This window comes from Ranitomeya imitator, chromosome 1 (assembly GCF_032444005.1).
Source record: "Ranitomeya imitator isolate aRanImi1 chromosome 1, aRanImi1.pri, whole genome shotgun sequence".
Lineage (NCBI taxonomy): Eukaryota > Metazoa > Chordata > Amphibia > Anura > Dendrobatidae > Ranitomeya > Ranitomeya imitator.
Genome location: NC_091282.1, coordinates 979,620,691 through 979,637,925, shown reverse-complemented (window position 1 = coordinate 979,637,925; position 17,235 = coordinate 979,620,691).

Genomic DNA, 17,235 nt, shown 5'->3' with positions numbered 1-17,235 from the left:
CATTCCGATACCGCAAGTATCGGGTATCGGCCGATATTTGCGGTATCGGAATTCCGATACTGAATTCCGATACTTCCCGCGTATCGGATACCGGAATCGGAAGTTCCCAGAATTCAAATTGAACGCAGCAGCCAATGAGGAATGAATGAAAGTGTGGGCACATCCTGTTTAGCATGGTGGGCATGTAAGTACTGGCAAGGCTTGGATTGGCTGCTGAAATGATGTCACTCTGCACTATAAAAAAGCGCTGCCGCCATTTTGCGCTCACTCTGCTGTGATTTCAGTTAGGGACAGGACGCTGTGTTCTAACTGAGGGCCAGTTGAGCTTGCTAATTGCTTTATTTTCCTTTCCAAAGGCTAATTTAGCAAAACGCTGTGTGTTCTTCACTGTTCACCTTGCTCTTGCCTTGCAGCGCTGTTTTAACAGCGTTCTGCAAGGTCTCTGTGTGTGTGTGTGTGTGCAGCTCACTCTGTAGTCTGTGTGCAGCCATATACCCGGTTGTATTCAGCTCAGGGGGGTTCACACTGCCTCACACAGTTGTTCTTTTTTGCTCTTAGTGCAGCCTGCTGCACATTTTTTCTCAAATTTCCTATTAGTGTTTTTCCACCAGTCTCCAGCTCTATTGTGGAAAAACACTACATAGGATAACCTAGAGGGGGGTTTTTGGGCCTTGCAGCGCCGTTTACGGCTGTCTGCACGGTCTCCGTGTGAGCCCAGCTCGCCCTGTAGTCTGTGTGCAGCCATAGCCGGTTGGATTCAGCTCAGGGTTCGTTACTGGCTCATACCTTGAGAAAAATTTTCCTTTTTTTCAAATAGTGCAGCCTGTTTAAAATTTGAAAAAAAAAATTCCTATTAGTGTCTTTCCACTCGTATCCAGCTAAATAGTGGAAAAACACTATATAGGATAACCTAGAGGAGGGTTTTTTGGCCTTGCAGCGCCGTTTACGGCTGTCTGCACGGTCTCCGTGTGAGCCCAGCTCACCCTGTAGTCTGTGTGCAGCCATAGCCGGTTGGATTCAGCTCAGGGTTCGTTACTGGCTCATACCTTGAGAAAAATTTTCCTTTTTTTCAAATAGTGCAGCCTGTTTAAAATTTGAAAAAAAAAAAATTCCTATTAGTGTCTTTCCACCAGTCTCCAGCTCAATTGTGGAAAAACACTACATAGGATAACCTAGAGGGTTTTTTTGGGGCCTTGCAGCGCCGTTTACGGCTGTCTGCACGGTCTCTGTGTGAGCGCAGCTCGCCCTGTAGACTGTGTGCAGCCATAGCCGGTTGGATTCAGCTCAGGGTGCGTTACTGCCTCATACCTTGAAAAACAATTTCCTTTTTTTCAAATAGTGCAGCCAGTTTAAAATTTGAAAAAAAAAATTCCTATTAGTGTCTTTCCACTTGTATCCAGCTAAATAGTGGAAAAACACTATATAGGATAACCTAGAGGAGGGTTTCTTGGCCTTGCAGCGCCGTTTACGGCTGTCTGCACGGTCTCCGTGTGATTTAAACTAGCTCTGTAGCCCGATCTGCACCAAAAAAAAGGTTAAGTTCACCAAACACAACTTACACTTGTGTAGGCCACATTTGAAAAATAATAAAGTTTAGTCCACAATTTACAACATTAGTGTTTCTTACACCTGTTAGGAGGAGCATTACAGGAATAAGCACACTAAGGCCTTAGTACTTTTCTGCTTATCTTTATCTGTCAACCAAGATGAAGAGGGCAGGGAGTAAGGCACGTGGGCGTGGGCGCAGAGCAGGGAGAGGAGCAGGGAGAGGACGTGGTGATTCTGTGCCTGCTGCGGGCGCCGGTGACTCGTCGTCACTCAGTTTCAGCAGGGAACAGTCCTTCATGCGCAGCTTTGTCGGAGAGCGCCGTGCACCGCTGCTGCGTGAAGACCAAATTGAAGCCGTTGTCGGGTGGATGGCAGCTAACGCCTCGGCATCGACTTCAGTTAGTGCCACATCCTCTCAGGCACAGAGCACTGGAGAGCAGCCATCTGTCTCTTCACCACCTGCCAAATTGGCCAGGCAGTCAGAGAGCCCAGGACAGGAGCCGTCTCTACTTCTGTTCTCTGAATCTCTTGGCTTGGAAACAGGGGGCCAGCCAAGCAGCATTGGAGAAATGGAAGAAGAGGCAGTGTGCAGTGATGCCCAACACCTTTTTCTCTCTGACTCTGAAGAGGCAGGTGGGCCAGTGCCTCCGGTGACCACAGCGCAGTACGCATCTGATGATGAAACTCAGGTGCCGCTTTCTCGTGCGTACTGTGCTGCTGAGACTACCCAGGAGGAGCAGTTGGTGGCAGAGGGTAGTGGAGATGATGAGGTCCTTGACCCATCGTGGCGTGAGGAACAGGAAGGTGGTGGGAGCAGCTCAGAGGAAGAGCTTCCTCTTACGGGCCAAAGAGGGAGAGGGAGGGGGAAGACTGCGGAGCCTGTAGCCTCCACTTTGGCACCCGTTAGGAGCCTGTCTCTTTCCAAAGCCAAAAAGGGCGCTCCCAAGACTTGCAGTGCCTGGTCCTTTTTTGACACAGTTGCAGATGACATTTGTTTTGTCAAATGCAAGCTGTGTCATCATAAAGTAAAAAGAGGGAAAAATGTCAGCAACCTCAATACCACAAATATGTGGAAACATGTGCGGACCAGGCACGCGGTGGAGTTACAGAAACACACTGAAGATGTAGGCCAACCAACAGCGGCAGCTACCACCTCTTCAGCTCGTGTTGCCTCTTCCTCCAGCTCACGCACAGCTGGTTTGGCTTCCTCCCAGAGACCTTGTGTAATTCCACCCACAGCACCACCTTCCCAGTCATCCTCACACTCCCAGTCTACTCTACAGCCATCGGTAGTACAGGCATGGGAGAAAAGGCGGGCATTCTCGGCCAACCACCCCCGAGCACAGGCTCTGAATGCAGGCATTGCCAAACTGTTGTCACTGGAAATGCTCTCGTTCAGGCTGGTGGAGACTGACAGCTTCCGTGACTTGATGGCATTGGCAGTCCCACAGTACAAGGTGCCCAGCCGCTTTTACTTCAGCAGGCAGGCTGTCCCTGCCCTGCACAGCCATGTTGAGGCAAACATAAAACATGCGCTACTGAACGCCGTCAGTAGCAAGGTCCACCTCACCACCGATGCGTGGACCAGTCAGCATGGACAGGGGCGATATGTTTCCCTCACTGCACATTGGGTTAATGTTGTTGAGCCAGGTACAGATCGTGCGAGTGGCGCAGGACGTGTCCTGCCCACTCCAAGGATTGCAGGAATCCAGTCTGTACGCATCGACTCCTCCTCTTACACCAGTTCCTCTGATTCCTCTCTGCAGGATCCGTCACAGTCCACCCCCACATGGACCCGTGAACGTTTACCTATGACCGACATGAGCACAGCCGTGGCCAAACGTCAGCAGGCCGTCTTGAAACTAGTTTCATTGGGGCATCGAAGCCACACAGCGCAGGAGCTCTGGAATGCCATAAAGCAGGAGAGCGATGTGTGGTTACTGCCAGCGAATCTCCAGCCAGGCATGGTAGTGTGTGACAATGGCCGAAATCTGGTGGCAGCTTTGGCCCTTGGCAACCTCACTCACATCCCATGTCTGGCACATGTGCTCAATTTGGTTGTGCAGAGTTTTCTGAGGGACTATCCGGATCTTGATGCCCTGCTGCACAAGGTCCGCCTAGAGTGTGCTCACTTGCGGCGTTCCAGCTTGGCCAGATCCCGCATTGCTGCTCTGCAGCGCCGATTCCGCCTTCCGGAACACCGCATCATATGTGACCTACCTACCCGGTGGAATTCCACGTTACATATGTTGGAGCGGTTGTGTGAGCAGCAGCAAGCAGTTATGGAGTACCAGCTGCATCAGGCGCAAAGAAGTCGCAGTCAGCGCCGATCAGACTTCACAACCACAGAGTGGGCCACTATGAAGGACGTCTGCCAGGTTTTGCGTCCTTTTGATTATTCCACGCGGATGGCAAGTGCAGATGATGCACTAGTCAGCATGACTGTCCCCCTTATCTGCCTGCTTCAGCAAACTTTGCAAGGGTTAAGGGATGATGTGGTGGAAGAGGTGGAGGATGAGGAGTCACCTTTTCCATCAGCTTCTGGAGAGTCAGCGCCACGTGGTTCCTCACAAAGGGGTACGCAGGGGCCAATTTGTGAGGAGGATGAGGAGGAGTCAATGGAGGAGGAAGAGCTCCGTCCAGAGGAGGGAGCGACACAATTGTCCAGTGGTCAGTGTGTACAGCGAGGGTGGGGTGATGACGAGCGGGCAGAGATCATGTCTCAAGCAGGGGACAGCGTTTCTGGGCCGGTTGGCACTCTGCAGCACATGGTGGATTTCATGCTGCAGTGCCTGAGAAACGACCGCCGCATCGACCACATTCTCAACATGCCTGATTATTGGGTGTTCACCCTCCTCGATCCTCGCTACCGGGACAACGTCCAAAACCTCATCCCTGCGTTGACCCGGGAGCATAAATTGCGGGAGTACCACGACACACTGGTGAATTCCATCATCTTCTCCTGTCCAACTGAGAGGAGTGCTGCTAGTGCTTTACAAAGCAGCTCAGTGCGTCGAGGCAGTGGGGGAGGCTCTGCCCAAAGAGGGAGCAGAAGCAGTGCCTCTGCCCAAGGCAAGCCCAGTATGGCACAACTCTGGCACACTTTTGTGTGCCCGCCCCAAATGTCTACACCATCACCGGCGGCTCCAGTCAGCAGGAGGCAACGGTTCCGTCAGATGGTGACAGACTACATGGCTTGCCCTCTTACTGTACTCCCAGACGGCTCTTCCCCGTTCAAGTTTTGGGTCTCTAAGCTGGATACATGGCCAGAGCTAAGCCAGTATGCATTGGAGGTGCTGGCTTGCCCTGCGGCTAGTGTCTTATCGGAACGTGTCTTTAGTGCCGCAGGTGGTGTACTAACAGACCGTCGCATGCGACTATCCTCCGATAACGTTGACCGGCTTACTTTCCTGAAAATGAACCAGGCCTGGATCTCGCAGGAATTTGCCACTCCTCTGCCTGATTAAGTAATTGGGTGTCATCCAGGTCTCCTGCTGTGTTCATCTTTCTACCACCTGAACTGCTATTCCTGGGCTCCAACACCGCCAGTTGCGGCTCAGAAGTGCAGGCTGCACAGTAAAAACATACGACCCAGTGTTATTGGGTTTCAGTAACGTCAGCTGATCCCCAGCTGTGTAGCCGGCAATGTGTCCTGCGACCGCCACGCTGGCACAACAACCTAAATGTAAGGGAACCTGTCCCCCCCCCCCCCCGTCGTTTGTTACTGAAAGAGCCATCTTGTGCAGCAGTAATGCTGCGCAAGGAAAAGGTAGCTCTTTTTTTTTAGCTCTTTGCACACGCAGAACTTAACACTTATAAAATGTGTTCACTGATACTGTTATACCGTCCCGGAGCTGGGACTTTCCTTCGTAATGTGACGCAGCACAGCCGTCATTCCTACCCCCTTGGTGCCATGCGCTGCCTCCTCAGCGTTGTTTTAAGCTGTCACGGAGCCTGCGCTGTTCTGTTATCCCTTGGGCATGCCCTATTTGCGCTGCCTGTCTTCTGACATAATTTGGTGTCAGGCTGGCTGCGCCTGTGCGGCCGCGGTGCCCGAGATCCCGCCTCGCAGTGTCTTCTGATTGAGTCACACTGCGGGCCTGGGATCCATGGGCATGCGCAGTGCATATCTTCCCCTCGGGCTCTCGCTCATTTCCCTCCGCCTTCTTTAGACTGTGCGCCGTCAGCTGATCCCTAGCATGCCACGGCCGTGACACCGCACAGTCTGAAGAAGAGGGAAGGAGGGGAGTGAGAGTCGAGGTTATGCACTGTGCATGCCCATGGTTCCAAGGCCCGCAGTGGGATTACGTTAGATGAGACTGTGAGGTGGGATCTGGAGCAGCGTGGACGCACAGGCACTGACAGCCTGACACCAAATTATGTCAGAAGACAGGCAGCGCTAATTGGGCATGGCCAAGGGCTAACAGAACAGCGCAGGCTCCGTGACAGCTTAAAACAACGCTGAGGAGGCAGCGCACGGCATCAAGGGGATAGGAATGACAGCTGTGCTGTGTCCCATTACGAAGGAAATTCGCACCTCCGGAACGGTTTAACGGTATAAAGGGACACATTTTTAGTGTTTACTTCGGTGTTTGCAAGGAGCATAATTAAAAGAGCAACCTTTTCCTTTTGCATCCTTAGTGCTGCACAACATGGCTCTTTCAGCTACAAACGTCTTGGGGGGGGGGGGGTTAAAGGTTTCCTTTCAACTTGCTCCAATCAGGCTTCGGCCTACACTCTGTTCCTCTGCTCCTCCTGCTGTCCCTGGGCTCTAACACCGCCAGTTGGTGCCTGGAAGTGCTGTGTGCACAGTCAACAGTCGCTCCTCTGTTATTGGGGTTCAGTAACGTCAGCTGATCCCCAGCTGTGTGTGCGGCAATACCTCCAATCTGCTCCTCCTGCTGTCCCTGGGCTCCAACACCGCCAGTTGGTGCCTGGAAGTGCTGTGTGCACAGTCAACAGTCGCTCCTCTGTTATTGGGGTTCAGTAACGTCAGCTGATCCCCAGCTGTGTGTGCGGCAATACCTCCAATCTGCTCCTCCTGCTGTCCCTGGGCTCTAACACCGCCAGTTGGTGCCTGGAAGTGCTGTGTGCACAGTCAACAGTCGCTCCTCTGTTATTGGGGTTCAGTAACGTCAGCTGATCCCCAGCTGTGTATCCGGCAACGTGTCATGCGACCGCCACGCTGGCACAACTAAAATGTAAGGGGACCTGTCCCCCCCCCCCCTAGGCGTTTGTTACTGAAAGAGCCACCATGTGCAGCACTAATACTGCACAAGGGAAAGGTCGCTCTTGAAATTATGCTCCTTGCAAACGCTGAACTACACACTCATGTAATGTGTCCCCTCACACCGTCCAACCGTCCCGGAGGTGGGACTTTCCTTTGTAATGTGACGCAGCACAGCCGTCATTGCTACCCCCTTGGCACCGTGCGCTGCCTCCTTAGCGTTGTTTGATTCCGTCATGGACCCTGCGCTGTTATGTTATCCCTTGGCCATGCACAGTTTGCGCTGCCCGTCCTCTGACATCATTTGTTGTCGTCCTGGCTGCGCCTGTGCGTCCACGCTGCCCGAAATCACACCTCGCAGTGTCGTCTAATGTGATCCCACAGTGGGCCTGGTATCCATGGCCATGCGCAGTGCATATACTAGCCTCTCACTCCCCTTCTTCACGCTTCTTCAGACTAGGCGGCGTCAGCTGATCCCTAATAGCATGCCACGGCCGTGACGCCGCACAGTCTGAAGAAGCAGGAAGGAGGTGAGTGAGAGGCGATGATATGCACTGCGCATGCCCATGGATCCCTGGCCCGCAGTGGGACTACATTAGATGACACTGCAAGGTTGGATCTCGGGCAGCTTGGACGCACAGGCACTGCCAGCCTGACACCTACATGATGTCAGAAGACGGGCACCGCTAACTGTGCATGGCCAAGGGATAACATTACAGTGCGGGCTCCGTGACAGAACCAAACAACGTTGAGGAGGTGGTGCCCGGCACCAAGGGGGTTGGAATGACGGCTGTGCTGTGTCACATTACAAAGGAAAGTCCCACTTCCGGGATGGTTTGACGGTGTGAGGGGACACATTATATGAGTGTGTACTTCAGCGTTTGCAAGGAGCATAATTTTCGGAGCCACCATTTTCCATGTGCAGTATTACTGCTGTACAAGATGGCTCTTTCAGCAACAAATGCCTGGGGGGGGGGGGTTAAAGGTTCCCTTTCAACTTGCTCCACTGCAGGCTTCGGCCTACACTCTGCTCCTCTTTGATTCCCTGGGTTTCAACACTGTCAGTTGCCACCTGGAAGTGTTGTCTACACAGAAAAAAACACTAGGTGATGTGTCAGTGGGGTTCAGCACCGCCAGCTGTTCCCCTGCTGTGTAGTCGGCAACGTGTCCAGCACAAGCCACGCTGGCACAACAGAACAAAAGCTGCCACCAGTGCAGGCTTCGGCCTACACTCTGCTCCTCTCCTCCTCCTGCTGACCCTGGGCTCAAACACCGCTAGTTTTTGCCCGGACATGCAATCTGCACAGAGAAAAACACCAGTCAATGTGTCAGTGGGGTTCAGCAACGCCAGCTGTTCCCCTGCTGTGTAGCTTGCAACGTGACCTGCAAACGCCACGCAGGCACATGAACTGAAATTGAAGGGAGCCTGCCCCCCACCCACAGGTGTTTCTATGTATATCAGCCACCTTGTACAGCAGTACTGCTGCATTTGTACAAGGTGGCTGACTTTTTCTCCTTGCCCACGTGGAACTCAACACGTACAAAATGTGTCTCATTAGAGACCATTACAATGTCCCTGAGGTGTGACTTTCCTTTGTAATGACACGCAGCACCACCCTTGTTAGCGTTGCCCGTCTTTTGACATCATTGGTTAGCTGGCTGCGCCTGTGCATCTCCCCTGCTCGAAACAACGGCCCTCGGTGTCTTATTTTTTTGGACAGCGAGGGTGTGATTGATGGGCATGTGCAGTGCATATGTTTGCCTGTGTTCACTCATCTCCTTCCGCCTTCTTCAGACTGGGTGTCCTCATGGCCGCGGCAGGCGATAAGGGATCAGATGAGGCCGCCCAGTCTGAAGCAGGTGTAAGGACATGTGTGAGCGGCAAACATATTTAGTGCACCAGGGCACGAATCCCAGCACCGCAGTGTGATTTTTTAAAAACACACTGTGGGTCTGGGATTCATGTCCATCGCTAACCGCAACGGCCGACATGAAATGAGGTCAGAAGACAGGAAGCGCTCACAGCGCATGGCCAAGGGATCACAATAGCGCAGACTCCTGTACAGCAAATAACAACGCTCAGGAATCTGCGCCCAGTACCTAGGTGCAAATTTTGACACCTGTGCTGCGTCTCGTTAAAAAGACAAGTCACGCCTCCACAACTGTTTGACAGTATAATGGGCTAAATAGTGTACGTGTTTTAGTCAGCGTGTGCAAGGAGCAAAACAAATAGAGCAACCTTTTACTTGTGCAGCATTAATGATGCACAAGGTGTGGCTCTTGTACCTTGCAACACCTGAGGGGGGGTTAAAGGTAACCTTTGAAATTGGTTCAACTAGGCTTCGGCCTACACTCTGCTCCTCTACTCCTCCTGCTGACCCTGGGCTCAAACACCGCTAGTTTTTGCCCGGAAATGCTAGCTGCACAGAGAAAAACACCAGCCAATGTGTTAGTGGGGTTCAGCACCGCCAGCTGTTCCCCTGCTGTGTAGTCGGCAACGTGTCCAGCACAAGCCACGCTGGCACAACAGAACAAAAGCTGCCACCAGTGCAGGCTTCGGCCTACACTTTGCTCCTCTCCTCCTCCTGCTGACCCTGGGCTCAAACAACGCCAGTTTCTGCCCGGACATGCTAGCTGCACAGAGAAAAACACCAGCCAATGTGTTAGTGGGGTTCAGCACCGCCAGCTGTTTCCCCGCTGTGTAGCCGGCATCGTGTCCAGCACAAGCCACGCTGGCACAACCGACCAAAAGCTGCCACCAGTGCAGGCTTCGGCCTACACTTTGCTCCTCTCCTCCTCCTCCTGCTGACCCTGGGCTCTAACACCGCTAGTTTTTGCCCGGACATGCAATCTGCACAGAGAAAAACACCAGTCAATGTGTCAGTGGGGTTCAGCAACGCCAGCTGTTCCCCTGCTGTGTAGCTTGCAACGTGACCTGCAAACGCCACGCAGGCACATGAACTGAAATTGAAGGGAGCCTGCCCCCCACCCCCCCAGGTGTTTCTATGTATAACAGCCACCTTGTACAGCAGTACTGCTGCATTTGTACAAGGTGGCTGACTTTTTCTCCTTGCACACGTGGAACTCAACAAGTACAAAATGTGTCTCATTACAGACCATTACAATGTCCCTGAGGTGTGACTTTCCTTTTTAATGACACGCAGCACCCCCATTGTTAGCGCTGCCCGTCTCCTGACATCATTGGTTGGCTGGCTGTGCCTGTGCGTCCCCCCTGCCCGACACAACGCCCCCCGTTGTCTCATATATTTTGACTGCGAGGGTGTGATTGATGGGCACGAGCAGTGCATATGTTCCCCTGTTTTCACTCCCCTCCTTCCGCCTTCTTCTGACTGTGCGGCCTCATGGCCGCGGCATGCGATAAGGGATCAGCTGAGGCCGCCCAGTCTGAAGCAGGTGTAAGGACATGTGTGAGCGGCGAACATATTTACTGCACAAGGCCACGAATCCCAGCACCGCAGTGTGACTTTAGGAAAAGCCACTGTGGGTCTGGGATTTATGGCCATCGTTAACCGCACCGGCCAACATGAAATGAGGTCATGAGACGGCCTGCACTAACAGGGTATTGCCAAGGGATAACACAAGAGCGCAGTTTCCTGTACTGCAAATAACAACGGTAAGGAATCTGCGCACAGCACCTAGGTGTAAATTTGTACACCTGTGCTGCGTCTCCTTAAAAAGACTAGTAGTCACGCCTCCACTACTGTTTGACAGTATAATGGGCTAAATAGTGTACGTGTTTAATTCAGCGTGTGCAAGGAGCAAAATTAAATAGAGCAACCTTTGACTTGTGCATCAATAATGCTGTTCAAGGTGTGGCTCTTGTACCTTGCAACACCTGAGGGGGGGGTTAAAGGTAACCTTTGAAATTGGTTCAACTAGGCTTTGGCCAACACTCTGCTCCTCTACTCCTCCTGCTGACCCTGGGCTCAAACACCGCTAGTTTTTGCCCGGAAATGCTAGCTGCACAGAGAAAAACACCAGCCAATGTGTTAGTGGGGTTCAGCACCGCCAGCTGTTCCCCTGCTGTGTAGTCGGCAACGTGTCCAGCACAAGCCACGCTGGCACAACAGAACAAAAGCTGCCACCAGTGCAGGCTTCGGCCTACACTTTGCTCCTCTCCTCCTCCTGCTGACCCTGGGCTCAAACACCGCTAGTTTTTGCCCGGAAATGCTAGCTGCACAGAGAAAAACACCAGCCAATGTGTTAGTGGGGTTCAGCACCGCCAGCTGTTCCCCTGCTGTGTAGCTTGCAACGTTTCCTGCAAACGCCACGCAGGAACATGAACTGAAATTGAAGGGAGCCTGCCCCCCACCCCCCCAGGTGTTTCTATGTATAACAGCCACCTTGTACAGCAGTACTGCTGCATTTGTACAAGGTGGCTGACTTTTTCTCCTTGCACACGTGGAACTCAACAAGTACAAAATGTGTCTCATTACAGACCATTACAATGTCCCTGAGGTGTGACTTTCCTTTTTAATGACACGCAGCACCCCCATTGTTAGCGCTGCCCGTCTCCTGACATCATTGGTTGGCTGGCTGTGCCTGTGCGTCCCCCCTGCCCGACACAACGCCCCCCGTTGTCTCATATATTTTGACTGCGAGGGTGTGATTGATGGGCACGAGCAGTGCATATGTTCCCCTGTTTTCACTCCCCTCCTTCCGCCTTCTTCTGACTGTGCGGCCTCATGGCCGCGGCATGCGATAAGGGATCAGCTGAGGCCGCCCAGTCTGAAGCAGGTGTAAGGACATGTGTGAGCGGCGAACATATTTACTGCACAAGGCCACGAATCCCAGCACCGCAGTGTGACTTTAGGAAAAGCCACTGTGGGTCTGGGATTTATGGCCATCGTTAACCGCACCGGCCAACATGAAATGAGGTCATGAGACGGCCTGCACTAACAGGGTATTGCCAAGGGATAACACAAGAGCGCAGTTTCCTGTACTGCAAATAACAACGGTAAGGAATCTGCGCACAGCACCTAGGTGTAAATTTGTACACCTGTGCTGCGTCTCCTTAAAAAGACTAGTAGTCACGCCTCCACTACTGTTTGACAGTATAATGGGCTAAATAGTGTACGTGTTTAATTCAGCGTGTGCAAGGAGCAAAATTAAATAGAGCAACCTTTGACTTGTGCATCATTAATGCTGTTCAAGGTGTGGCTCTTGTACCTTGCAACACCTGAGGGGGGGGTTAAAGGTAACCTTTGAAATTGGTTCAACTAGGCTTCGGCCTACACTCTGCTCCTCTACTCCTCCTGCTGACCCTGGGCTCAAACACCGCTAGTTTTTGCCCGGAAATGCTAGCTGCACAGAGAAAAACACCAGCCAATGTGTTAGTGGGGTTCAGCACCGCCAGCTGTTCCCCCGCTGTGTAGCCGGCATCGTGTCCAGCACAAGCCACGCTGGCACAACCGACCAAAAGCTGCCACCAGTGCAGGCTTCGGCCTACACTTTGCTCCTCTCCTCCTCCTCCTGCTGACCCTGGGCTCTAACACCGCTAGTTTTTGCCCGGACATGCAATCTGCACAGAGAAAAACACCAGTCAATGTGTCAGTGGGGTTCAGCAACGCCAGCTGTTCCCCTGCTGTGTAGCTTGCAACGTGACCTGCAAACGCCACGCAGGCACATGAACTGAAATTGAAGGGAGCCTGCCCCCCACCCACAGGTGTTTCTATGTATAACAGCCACCTTGTACAGCAGTACTGCTGCATTTGTACAAGGTGGCTGACTTTTTCTCCTTGCCCACGTGGAACTCAACACGTACAAAATGTGTCTCATTAGAGACCATTACAATGTCCCTGAGGTGTGACTTTCCTTTGTAATGACACGCAGCACCACCCTTGTTAGCGCTGCCCGTCTTTTGACATCATTGGTTAGCTGGCTGCGCCTGTGCATCTCCCCTGCTCGAAACAACGCCCCACGGTGTCTTATTTTTTTGGACAGCGAGGGTGTGATTGATGGGCATGTGCAGTGGATATGTTTGCCTGTGTTCACTCATCTCCTTCCGCCTTCTTCAGACTGGGTGTCCTCATGGCCGCGGCAGGCGATAAGGGATCAGATGAGGCCGCCCAGTCTGAAGCAGGTGTAAGGACATGTGTGAGCGGCAAACATATTTAGTGCACCAGGGCACGAATCCCAGCACCGCAGTGTGATTTTTTAAAAACACACTGTGGGTCTGGGATTCATGTCTATCGCTAACCGCAACGGCCAACATGAAATGAGGTCATAAGACAGGAAGCGCTCACAGCGCATGGCCAAAGGATCACAAGAGCGCAGACTCCTGTACAGCAACTAACAACGCTCAGGAAGCTGCGCCCATGCAAAAAGGTGTTGTTTTCGACACCTGTGCTGCTTTTCTTTAAAAAGACAAGTCACGCCTCCACTACTGATTAACAGTATAATGGGCTAAATAGTCTACGTGTTGCATTCAGCTTGTGCAAGTAGAAAAATTAATAGAGCAACCTTTTACTTGTGCAGCATTAATGCTGCAGAAGGAGTGGCTCTTGTACTTTGTAACACCTGAGGGGGGGTTAAAGGTAACCTTTGAAATTGGTTCAACTAGGCTTCGGCCTACACTCTGCTCCTCTCCTCCTCCTGCTGACCCTGGGCTCTAACAACGCTAGTTTTTGCCCGGAAATGCTAGCTGCACAGAGAAAAACACCAGCCAATGTGTTAGTGGGGTTCAGCACCGCCAGCTGTTCCCCTGCTGTGCAGCTTGCAACGTGACCTGCAAACGCCACGCAGGCACATGAACTGAAATTGAAGGGAGCCTGGCCCCCACCCCCAGGTGTTTCTATGTATAACAGCCACCTTGTACAGCAGTACTGCTGCATTTGTACAAGGTGGCTGATGTTTTCTCCTTGCCCACGTGGAACTCAACACGTACAAAATGTGTCTCTTTGAGACCATTCCACTGTCCCTGAGGTGTGACTTTCCTTTCTAATGATACGCAGCACCCCCCTTGGTAGCGCTTCCCGTCTTCTGACATCATTGGTTGGCTACTTGCGCCTGTTCGTCCGCCCTGCCTGAATAAAATGCTCCTCGTTGTCTTAATTATTTTGACTGCGAGGGTGTGATTGATGGGCACGAGCAGTGCATATCTTCGCCTGTCTTAACTCATCTCCTTCCGCCTTCTTCAGACTGTGCAGCCTCATGGCCGCGGCATGCGAGAAGGGATCAGCAGAGGCCGCCCAGTCTGAAGCAGGTGTAAGGACGTGTGTGAGCGGCCAAAATATTTACTGCTCAAGGCCACGAATCCCAGCACCGCAGTGTGGCTTTATGAAAAGACACTGTGGGTCTGGGATTTATGGCCATCGTTAACCGCACCGGCCAACATGAAATGATGTCATAAGATGGGCAGCGCTAACAGGGCATTGCCAAGGGATAACACAAGAGCGCAGACTCCTGTACAGCAAATAACAACGCTCAGGAAGCTGCGCCAAGCACCAAGGCGTTATTTTGGACACCTGTGCTGCGTCTCATCAAAAAACCAAGTCACGCATCCACTACAGTTTGACTGTAGAATGGGGTAAATTGTGTATGTCTTTCATTCAGCGTGTGCAAGTAGACAAATTAATAGAGCAACCTTTCACTTGTGCAGCATTAATACTGCACAAGGTGTGTCTCTTGTACTTTGTAACACCTGAGGGGGGGTTAAAGGTTTCCTTTGAAATTGGTTCAACTAGGCTTCGGCCTACACTCTGCTCCTCTCCTTCTCCTCCTGCTTCAACACGGGCTCTAACATCGCTAGTTTTTGCCCGCAAGTGCTAGCTGCACAGATAAAAACACACGCCATTGTGTTAGTGGGGTTCAGCAACGCCAGCTGTTCCCCCAGTGTGTAGCCGGCAAAGTGTCCTGCAAACGCAACGCAGACACAAAGCTGCCTCCAGTGCAGGCTTCGGCCTACACTCATCTCCCCCTGCTTACCCTTTGCTCCAACACCGCTAGTTGGGGCTCTAGGAAGACAATCTTTAATAGGCAAGGCAACGCATCCGGGTTCCAGCACCGCCAGCTGGTTCTCGGCAGTGTTCTTGTCACAGGTACTCCCTCGTGCCAAGCCTGGTTTCAGCACCGTCAGCTGTTTCCGGGTTGTGTCAACTTCACTGAGACGCCTATGCTTGCCCCGTCGTGGGGCGGTCGAGTTAGCCAACTCCAGGGTGCCTCCAGTTTAGGAGCTTCCTATGTGGGCTGCGTGAACTGGTAGTCAAGGCTGGTTCTGCAGTGCCAGTAGGCCCAGCTCCCCCTGTAGGACTGTTGGGGTTCGGTAACTGCGGCTGCCTCGCGGCCTAGCTGTTCTCTCCTCTCCTGTGGGCCTTGGGGTCCACCACCTGGTTCCAGCACCGTCAGCTGGTTCCGGGCCGAGCCTTTGGCTTAGGTGCCTCCTCCTGGGTATCCGAGTTCCGCCAACGCCAGGCGGTCCTTGGTAGTGCTTTTAAGCGCGGGCACCTACAGCTTAGTAACCGGGTTCCAGCACCGTCAGCTGGTCCTCGGTCGTGCCATTGGCTCTTGCACACTGGGGCAACGCATCCGGGTTCCAGCACCGCCAGCTGGTTCTCGGCAGTGTTCTTGTCACAGGTACTCCCTCGTGCCAAGCCTGGTTTCAGCACCGTCAGCTGTTTCCGGGTTGTGTCAACTTCACTGAGACGCCTATGCTTGCCCCGTCGTGGGGCGGTCGAGTTAGCCAACTCCAGGGTGCCTCCAGTTTAGGAGCTTCCTATGTGGGCTGCATGAACTGGTAGTCAAGGCTGGTTCTGTAGTGCCAGTAGGCCCAGCTCCCCCTGTAGGACTGTTGGGGTTCGGTAACTGCGGCTGCCTCGCGGCCTAGCTGTTCTCTCCTCTCCTGTGGGCCTTGGGGTCCACCACCTGGTTCCAGCACCGTCAGCTGGTTCCGGGCCGAGCCTTTGGCTTAGGTGCCTCCTCCTGGGTATCCGAGTTCCGCCAACGCCAGGCGGTCCTTGGTAGTGCTTTTAAGCGCGGGCACCTACAGCTTAGTAACCGGGTTCCAGCACCGTCAGCTGGTCCTCGGTCGTGCCATTGGCTCTTGCACACTGGGGCAACGCATCCGGGTTCCAGCACCGCCAGCTGGTTCTCGGCAGTGTTCTTGTCACAGGTACTCCCTCGTGCCAAGCCTGGTTTCAGCACCGTCAGCTGTTTCCGGGTTGTGTCAACTTCACTGAGACGCCTATGCTTGCCCCGTCGTGGGGCGGTCGAGTTAGCCAACTCCAGGGTGCCTCCAGTTTAGGAGCTTCCTATGTGGGCTGCGTGAACTGGTAGTCAAGGCTGGTTCTGTAGTGCCAGTAGGCCCAGCTCCCCCTGTAGGACTGTTGGGGTTCGGTAACTGCGGCTGCCTCGCGGCCTAGCTGTTCTCTCCTCTCCTGTGGGCCTTGGGGTCCACCACCTGGTTCCAGCACCGTCAGCTGGTTCCGGGCCGAGCCTTTGGCTTAGGTGCCTCCTCCTGGGTATCCGAGTTCCGCCAACGCCAGGCGGTCCTTGGTAGTGCTTTTAAGCGCGGGCACCTACAGCTTAGTAACCGGGTTCCAGCACCGTCAGCTGGTCCTCGGTCGTGCCATTGGCTCTTGCACACTGGGGCAACGCATCCGGGTTCCAGCACCGCCAGCTGGTTCTCGGCAGTGTTCTTGTCACAGGTACTCCCTCGTGCCAAGCCTGGTTTCAGCACCGTCAGCTGTTTCCGGGTTGTGTCAACTTCACTGAGACGCCTATGCTTGCCCCGTCGTGGGGCGGTCGAGTTAGCCAACTCCAGGGTGCCTCCAGTTTAGGAGCTTCCTATGTGGGCTGCGTGAACTGGTAGTCAAGGCTGGTTCTGTAGTGCCAGTAGGCCCAGCTCCCCCTGTAGGACTGTTGGGGTTCGGTAACTGCGGCTGCCTCGCGGCCTAGCTGTTCTCTCCTCTCCTGTGGGCCTTGGGGTCCACCACCTGGTTCCAGCACCGTCAGCTGGTTCCGGGCCGAGCCTTTGGCTTAGGTGCCTCCTCCTGGGTATCCGAGTTCCGCCAACGCCAGGCGGTCCTTGGTAGTGCTTTTAAGCGCGGGCACCTACAGCTTAGTAACCGGGTTCCAGCACCGTCAGCTGGTCCTCGGTCGTGCCATTGGCTCTTGCACACTGGGGCAACGCATCCGGGTTCCAGCACCGCCAGCTGGTTCTCGGCAGTGTTCTTGTCACAGGTACTCCCTCGTGCCAAGCCTGGTTTCAGCACCGTCAGCTGTTTCCGGGTTGTGTCAACTTCACTGAGACGCCTATGCTTGCCCCGTCGTGGGGCGGTCGAGTTAGCCAACTCCAGGGTGCCTCCAGTTTAGGAGCTTCCTATGTGGGCTGCGTGAACTGGTAGTCAAGGCTGGTTCTGTAGTGCCAGTAGGCCCAGCTCCCCCTGTAGGACTGTTGGGGTTCGGTAACTGCGGCTGCCTCGCGGCCTAGCTGTTCTCTC